The 8,037-nt window shown below is 46.8% G+C and overlaps 1 pseudogene; it reads left to right on the top strand.

Moving 5' to 3' along the window:
- The first annotated feature begins 6,047 nt into the window (after positions 1–6,047).
- The window catches only part of LOC147689687 (endoplasmic reticulum-Golgi intermediate compartment protein 2 pseudogene), a 78,833-nt pseudogene continuing 76,843 nt past the window's right edge, over positions 6,048–8,037 (top strand).

Raw genomic sequence — 8,037 nt, 5'->3', positions numbered from 1 at the left:
CCACCCCCCAGTCAGTGGCCACATCAGATGACAGTGACCACGTTTGGCATGCATCACAAACACGATACAGCACAAGGAGCACACAGCAGACACAACCCAAGCGGTCCCACCCACAGACACCATCCCCACAGAAGAGCAGAGCCACCCCAGAATGAAAAGACAAGAGCCCGTCAGGGAAGAGCAAGGCCCAGAAAGCAATGAGGCAGACATCAGGCTCCAATGTCTCAGAGGCATCACCAGCAAAGGACTCTACTGTCCCAAACACCTCACACAGAGCTAGGTGTGCAGTGTCCGTGCCCACTGAGAAGGTGTTATATGGCAAGGGTATACCTAGGAAGGGCACAGGGCTACATCTCCCTATCACATCAACTCCAATTCCAAGACCAGTAAAGCAGGTGGATGTGGGCACTGTAGGGGCTAGCCCTGGCAAAAGGCAAAGAAGGGCACTGTGGGTGGGACACCTGTCAAAGAGGCAAAGGAGGGCACTGTATGTGGGACACCTGGCAAACAGGGGAATGTGGTCCAGAGGCGTAGCCAGACAAAGCTTTCGGCAGGATCCAGCACATCACCAGAGGGAGTGCCAGTGTCTGCACCTGATGCGGCACAGTTGGTGTGTGTGCCTATTGTGTCAACCCCAGTTTCCATTAACCCCAAGACAGGGAAGCCATTTAGTATTTCCAAAAAGTGGAAGGGCACCCCTCAAACCTCTCCCACCCACCATGTGTCACAGGTGTGCATAACTCCACCTCCACGTGCCACTATACCACCTGGTCCAAACAGCCCTCCAGCTTGCCAAACCACTGATCGCCCTACATCGCCTTAGCCTCTGTCTCCTCAGTCAAGTGGTCCTGCTGTCCCCGACACACAGCCAGCTCCAAGTCCTCCTGACAGGCAAGAGTGAGTGGTTGTCCCTCTTATACACCTGTCTCTCATACAGGTGTGCTAGTCCTGCCCATTGTTTACCACCTGAGTGTGTTGCTGGCCATGGAAGGGTACAATCAAACACACTCACTGTGCAGCTTCAGATGTCCTGACTCTGCACTTCGCCATGCCCGTGCTGTCCCACCTGCCATGCCCACTGGAATTGTTGCTCTGCTGTGTTCTACTCTCACCTGTGCAGCCTCTCATGTACTTGCTGTGAACATTGCCATGGACACTGGCCCTGTTGCTCTGCTGTGTTGTACTCTCACCTGTACCATGGACACTGACCCTGTTGCTCTGCTGTGTTGTACTCTCACCTGTGCAGCCTCTCATGTACTTGCTGTGAACATTGCCATGCCCACTGGCCCTGTTGCTCTGCTGTGTTGTACTCTCACTTGTGCAGCCTCTCTTGTAATTTCTGTGAACATTGCCATGGACACTGGCCCTGTTGCTTTACTGTGTTGGAGTCTCCCCTGTGCATCCTCTCATGTACTTGCAGTGCCACCTGCCATGGACACTGGCCTTACTGTTTGTAATTTGCCTGTGCAGATTCTGTTGCATATGATTAGCATTTTGTGACTTGATCTTGTCTACTGTTTTACTACTGTCACATTTGTGCAATGTGTGAATAAAGTCAGTTACTCATGTTGTGTGTTTTGTCAGTGTCCTTGCTGATTAAAGTTTTTTGGGTGTGTGCATTTGGTTGCCTGTGCACCATGCTCTATGTGTCACTTCAGCATTGCCAAGATCTTTGCCTGCATCACATTTTTAAACAGGAGTGACAGGGTCTTCAGTCCATTCAGACACTGATACTAGTGTCATCTGTGATGGCTAATGTTCCTGTCATGCAGTTCTCTTTTTAGTAGTTTGCTATTGTTGGCTGCATTGTTTCCATGTCAAGTTGGGCGACACTGCCAGCACAGGGTGTGATTCTGTGCACAGGTTTGCATGCAGGCTGGGAAATGTCATGATGTATGTGTGTTATTCCTTTATGTGTGCTCAGCTGTGTATGTGTATGGTCATCTTGTGTTGGCCCTTAGTCCTGGTCCCATGGCCTACATGAGATTTGTGGCCTTGGGTGGTCAAGAGGTGTGCAGTGTGAAGGGTGTGACTTTGTAGTTGGTGTGGATGTGTGTGTGCCCCTGGATTGTGATAGCCACACATGTGTCATGCAGGAGTTGTATGCCTGTTGTTTGGATTGTTCTGCCCTGTGTAAATGATTGTATGCACATGTGTGAGTTGTCTGTTGTACACTGTGCAGTGTGTTGGTGTGTCCATGCAGTTCTGTTTGACTCATCCTTGTTGTTTTGGTCACTTAGAAGTGTGCAAGGTGTGTGGGTTGCACATCTGTGTTGTGTTTGTTTGATCATCAATGTGTTTTGGGTGTGTTTGTATAGACTGTGTGGCTCTGCTTCTCCACACTGGCATTGTGGTTGTGTTTCTCATGCATTGCAGGCACATGGTGCCTTATCTCCTTCCGTATGGCATGGTGTGAGTGGTGTAATGCCATCCTCTATGTGTGCCACTTATGCCTTCGCATTGTGGGTCTGCACTCCCTATATTTGTGTATGGAATACCCCTTACATTTCTACTACTGACATGCAAGTCAGTTCACTTTGATGTCAGCTGTCCCCTTGTTTTCCATGTGTGTGTGCCTCCCCATCACTTCATTTGTGACACTGTGCTTTGTGGTGCAGTTCTTGGGCCAAGAGTGATGTTCCACTCTGGACATTGGCCCAATTGTTTATGTGTGCTATTCTTGTGCTATTAGTCATTCAGGATTGGTCATATGCACTTCAGCTGTGTGTGCTGCCCAGTGCTCAGGTGAAGATGGTTGTGTTCTTGTATCCCAGGATGGTGCATCTGTTGTTGTTATGTTGGATGCATGTGTGATAGCTGTGGTATTACTTCACTTCCCGGGTGTGCGGTTGTATTTGTGCTGTGCTGATTTGTAGTGTGTGTGTTGAGGTTGTGTCAGTCATGTCTGTGTGTGGTTGTTGAGCTTGTGTGCACACACTGCTTGTTGTGCATACAGTGCTGTGTGTATGTGGGCTTGGCATTGCCTGATGTGGATCCCCTGATGTTCTGTGGTGTTTCTTGATTTCTATTTCATGTGCATCTGTGGGTGGTGTGAGGTGGCAGTGTAGTTATGTGCTGGTGCATTTCTTGTGTGATTTGTGTTTTGTTGTGTGTGCTTTGTTGTGATGAGGTTGTGCACTCATGTTGTGGTTGTGACCCCATTGCCTTTCCACAGTTTGGCTGATGGGGTATGTGTGTTTCTGTTGGTGTTGTGTGTGTGTTCCTGTGGTGTTTGTGTGTTGTTTTTGTGCAGGAATCTGTTCAGGCTTCCCTGTGTGTGTGGCCTGGTTGTGGCTACACCCATGGTATGTGTTTGTTTGTGTGTTGGCAAGTTTTGTCAGCCTTCAGTGTGTGTGGCACTGGTGTTGTGTGTTCTTTGTCAGCCACTCCTGCAGTGGCTGTCTTCCTGGTTGTGTGTTGTGTGGTGCAGGGTGTGTATTGGGCTTGCTTGTTGCAGTGCTTGTTGCTTGTTGCTTGTTGCTGTGCATGGGGGTGCACAGGATGGGCACCTGGCCTGTGACTTGATGGTATGTTTTGATGTGTGGTTGGGGATGGTGTGTCCATGTGGTCTTTGTGCCCTGCCCATGCCTTGGAGTGGCCCTGCCTTCTACATTGTGCGCATGTGTTGAACGCTGCGGTGACATGACCAGGACCGCGACGTTGCTGCAAGTTTGCGGTCGATATGTCTAACCCGGCTGCAGTGGGGTAACTTGTTGGCAGGTGGCTCATGTGTGGGTGCCCTTGTGGATGTGTTGTGACCTCCAGCAGGGTGTCTGTGGTGGAATTGTACCCTGTGTCAGCCCGTGTGTTGTGTTTGTGTAGTTGCGTACCTGCGGCATCGTCCGTGGTGGCCCATTTGATGATAGTGGTGTAGCAGGTACAGCACCGGAAACACATGTAGGGCTGGGTCCATGGCGTTCATGACCGGGTGGAGAGTACCGGGTCTGTGCTATCGCGCTCTGCTGTCGAGTTTCCACCGTGTCAGGTTGGGCGGTGTCTCCTCTGCAGTGCGTCTGTTTGTTTGGGCCAACCTTATTTGTGGTGCGGGCGGATGTAATTCCGCTCGGCGGTGAGTCTCCATTGGTTCACACCGCCGCGGTGGTGGGCGCACTTTGATGGCGATGCAGGTCGCTCCACTGCGGACGGGAAATGACCTATGCTTTCCTTTACTAATTTGACGGACGTGATTCACGTTGCTGGCGGGCGGAAAAAGGTGTTTTTCCACCCCGCCAGCACCGCAGTGGTGCCACCGCCCGACATCCTAATGGACCCCCAAGTGTGCATGTCTTCTTGCCCAAGTGTCTGTTTCTTCCTGGTCCAATTTTCATGCCTCACAATCACAACATAAATAAACAAAAAGGAAGCAATGTGGTTTCTAGTGAAGTGTGGCATTCTGCATGAGCAGTACACAAAACCTTGAAGGCAGCACTCTGAAAAGAAAAATGTTTTCTGTATGTAGAGATGCGCCTTCCATTGGTTTCTGTTCATTGGTGACATCTAGAAACACACATTTGTCTCCACAGGTCTCTGAGCAGAAGGCATTGAATTTACAATATTTTCTGTTTTGAATGTGTGAAGCATTCATTCAGGGTCTTCAGTTAATGCAGTCAGTTCTAATGGCTCTTGTTCTACATTTTGAATTCAATTATTGTGGCAATTTCAATTTCGTACCTTAATGGAATGCGTTTAACAAGTAAGAACAAAAGTAAAACGAAAGCACTAAACCGTCAAAAATGTAAATATTTAAAATAATGTAAATAAATGCAGACAGACATAAAAGGGGAAGAGCAAATAGTATTAGTCTATGTAAAGGGGTTTGTAGCCGCTTCATACAGACAACATGTACCATGGTATTGAGCGAGACAAAAAGGCCAACCCACATTGGGAATATTGGAAAAAGAACCTAAGGCTTGCCTCTAGCGCATTTGCACACATATCATTCACTCCCAAAAAACAGATCTTTATACTTTAATGCACACACAGACCAATTAACATAAAGATACAGCAGGAAAACAAGCACCTGCTCACAGACCTACAGGCACCCATGTACACAATGGGGCTTATTTATGAGAGCCCTGAGTCACTTTTGCTCCACCTCGAGTGGTACATTTGTGGCGCAGAGCTGTCATAAAGATTTATGAAGCAACGCAAAGCCACCCTGTCTGGCTTTTTAGTAACCTCATACATCATGAGTTAGACGATGCAGTGCACCTGGGAGGCATTGTGGTAGGCTTTCACACGCAACAACCATGGAATTTGATGCTACCCCAGATTTACAAAGTGATGTAAACCTGGGGGAGAGTCAAATCCGTACGCCTTCCAAGGTGAGGCATAATGAGGAGAAATATGTTTATTTCTACTAGTTTGTTTTCCACTGCGTTGCATTCTGAAGCACACATAGACAGAAGAAAATGCCTGGTAGGATTCTTTTTGTGCAGAAAGGTGTCCTTTCTTGCACAAAAACAATCATGCCTGCAACTTAGGCACCCACCCTTGCACAATGGTGCAAAGGTGCCGACGTTAAAGCTAAGCTGCCAAAACGGCGCCAGCACAGACAGAAAGGACATGGATGCACCATAATGCTTAAAGACAGTGCATTCCTACCCTTTTACTTTGGTGTAGGGCAAAGCAGCAAGGTGCCTTGCTGACTAAAATGCCATAAATGAGGCCCAAAATGTCAGACATTCAGACAAGACAAACAGACACACATACCTGGATTTACTGAGCCTCTACACCATGCAAAGTGACGCAGAGAAGCACATTGATATTTCCTTTTCAGTGCAAAGGGTATTTTGAGCTGGAGAGGTGTCATTTTCTGGTTGCAAAAAGCTCTTTTGACTGCTATGCATTACTTGGGTGTCCTTTGGCAGATCAGGGCAAACAATGATAGGTTTTGACACAAAGCCAGATCTACTAAGATATTCAGACCAGGCTGTGCCTCAAAAAATATCACCATCTTGAAGCAGGCAATAACAAGGGAAAATCTGTTCATTTCTTAAAAATCCCATGGATTGCATCTGTGGTGAAGTCCACCGCACACATCCAACATGCACAGTGGACGAATTCAGAGTCTTCTGTCTAAGAAAAGTCTGCCCAGCATCGAAAGGACAGCTGCCTTTCCTACTAAAGCTGTTGGAATTCTTGGTTGCAATATTGGCCAGAATTTGGTAATATCTCAGCAGTCCTTCGACGCCACAGGTATCTTATTCTACAATATAAAGACATTGAAAAGAATGTTATCAGACCTTGATTCAGGTAGTGCATTCCACTCCTCAGCTACTAAAAATGCATTTCTGATGAATTCACTTACAATTTCTAATATGAGAAGCAGCTGACTAAGAAGACCACTCCACGATTGTTAGGAGACAGGAAACATGAACATGTCTCTCCTACCCAATTTCAATGCAATTTTTGCTTAGCAAGAATAGAGTAACACTGAAGGCACTGATAAGGGAATACAAGTTTTTTTTTCCTGTAAATATTTATTTATTGAACATTTTATACAATTGGGCTCAACACAACATAGATACATAAACCATTATTAATACACCACCTGGGTGCTGGCATTGTATATCATACAATCATTGTGCTAGGATTCCCTGGGCCTGATTCACAAAGGAAAACGTACACTTTTTTTGGTATTCAAAAACTTATTTTCCTAATAGTAATTTTACAACTGGGAAGACTTTGCACTTGTGCAGAGACTCAGCATAATAATAGATATGTCTGTCTTTAGTAGAATACTTTAAGTAAAATTATACTGGCAGTTTGTGAATACCAAAAAATTTACAACTTACTTTAAGAAATTGGGTTACTGGTTGAGGGGGGTTTAACTCCTTGCAAGCAGCAACCACAATTATCCTCAGTGTGAAGTCACAAGCAAACCATAAAGTAACCAGTGCTCACCCTCAAGTAGTTTGGCACAGATCAGTCAGGCTTAACTTAAAGGGAAGGTGTGAATAATTTGTGCAACACTTTAAACCGTAATACAATGAAAACACACAACAAAAGGAGGCCACAACAATAGAGTAGATTTAAAAATAAATAAAACAAGCCAAAAATTGACAAAAATTCAATTAGGACAATCAGAGATAATGATTTTTTAAGTTTTTAGGAAAAATAACACTTAGGGGCCCATTAAGATGTAGGGCGGATTGCCATAGCCCACATGGCAGTGGCGATCCGCCCTACATCCAACCCCGACCGCCACCCATTTCCACCACCATATTAGTATGATGGGGGGACCCATGCGGACGGAAAGAGTTTGAGAGTATTGAGGGTTGAATATGGTGGCAGTGTCTGCTAGACACCACCATCCGTATTATTATGCAGGTGGCGAGCAGCCTTTCCGTGGCGGCGTTGCTGCCATGGAAAGGCATGCAGAGTTCACAATTGGGGGTCCGAATTTGCGGATTTCCCTGCAAAACCGCAAAAAAATCCACAAATTCGCGATTTTGCCCACAAAATCGCAGATTATTTTGCGATTTGCCCTGGAGTACTTTCTACTGGATAATCCAGTAAGTGCTCCCTTATTGGGTAAATGGAAAGTGCTTTTACTACACTGCAGCTGCATAAAGGGCCAGAAGATGTGTCTCCAGTGACCATGTGTGCCTGTAACACTGGCACAGGCAACAATGGTCACTGGAGACACATCTTCTGGCCCTTTATGCAGCTACAGTGTAGTAACAGCACTATGGGGCAGATTTACAAGCCGCTTGCGCCTCTTTTGCGCCGCAGTTGCGTCACTTTCGTGATGCAGCGGCAACACAAAAGATGCGCCATGGTGCTGGGTATTAACAACGTGACGCATCTGAGAGATGCGTCACGCTGTAAAGCCCTTGGCCATAAGGAGGCATTCCAGTGCAGGGGATGGCGTTCCTGCGCAGAAACGCCTCCTAAAAGTGGCTGAGTGAAATCTACAAGATTTCACTCAGTCACTTTTAGGTCAATGCTGCATGAAAACCCTGCGCCTGCTTGAAGCAGGCACAAGGCTTGACGCAGCATTGGGGAGACAGGGCCCCCCAGAGCATTGCTGGA

Source organism: Lissotriton vulgaris, chromosome 9 (genome assembly GCF_964263255.1).
Source record: "Lissotriton vulgaris chromosome 9, aLisVul1.2, whole genome shotgun sequence".
In the NCBI taxonomy this organism is placed as follows: domain Eukaryota; kingdom Metazoa; phylum Chordata; class Amphibia; order Caudata; family Salamandridae; genus Lissotriton; species Lissotriton vulgaris.
This window is presented reverse-complemented; position numbering and strand designations above follow the sequence as displayed.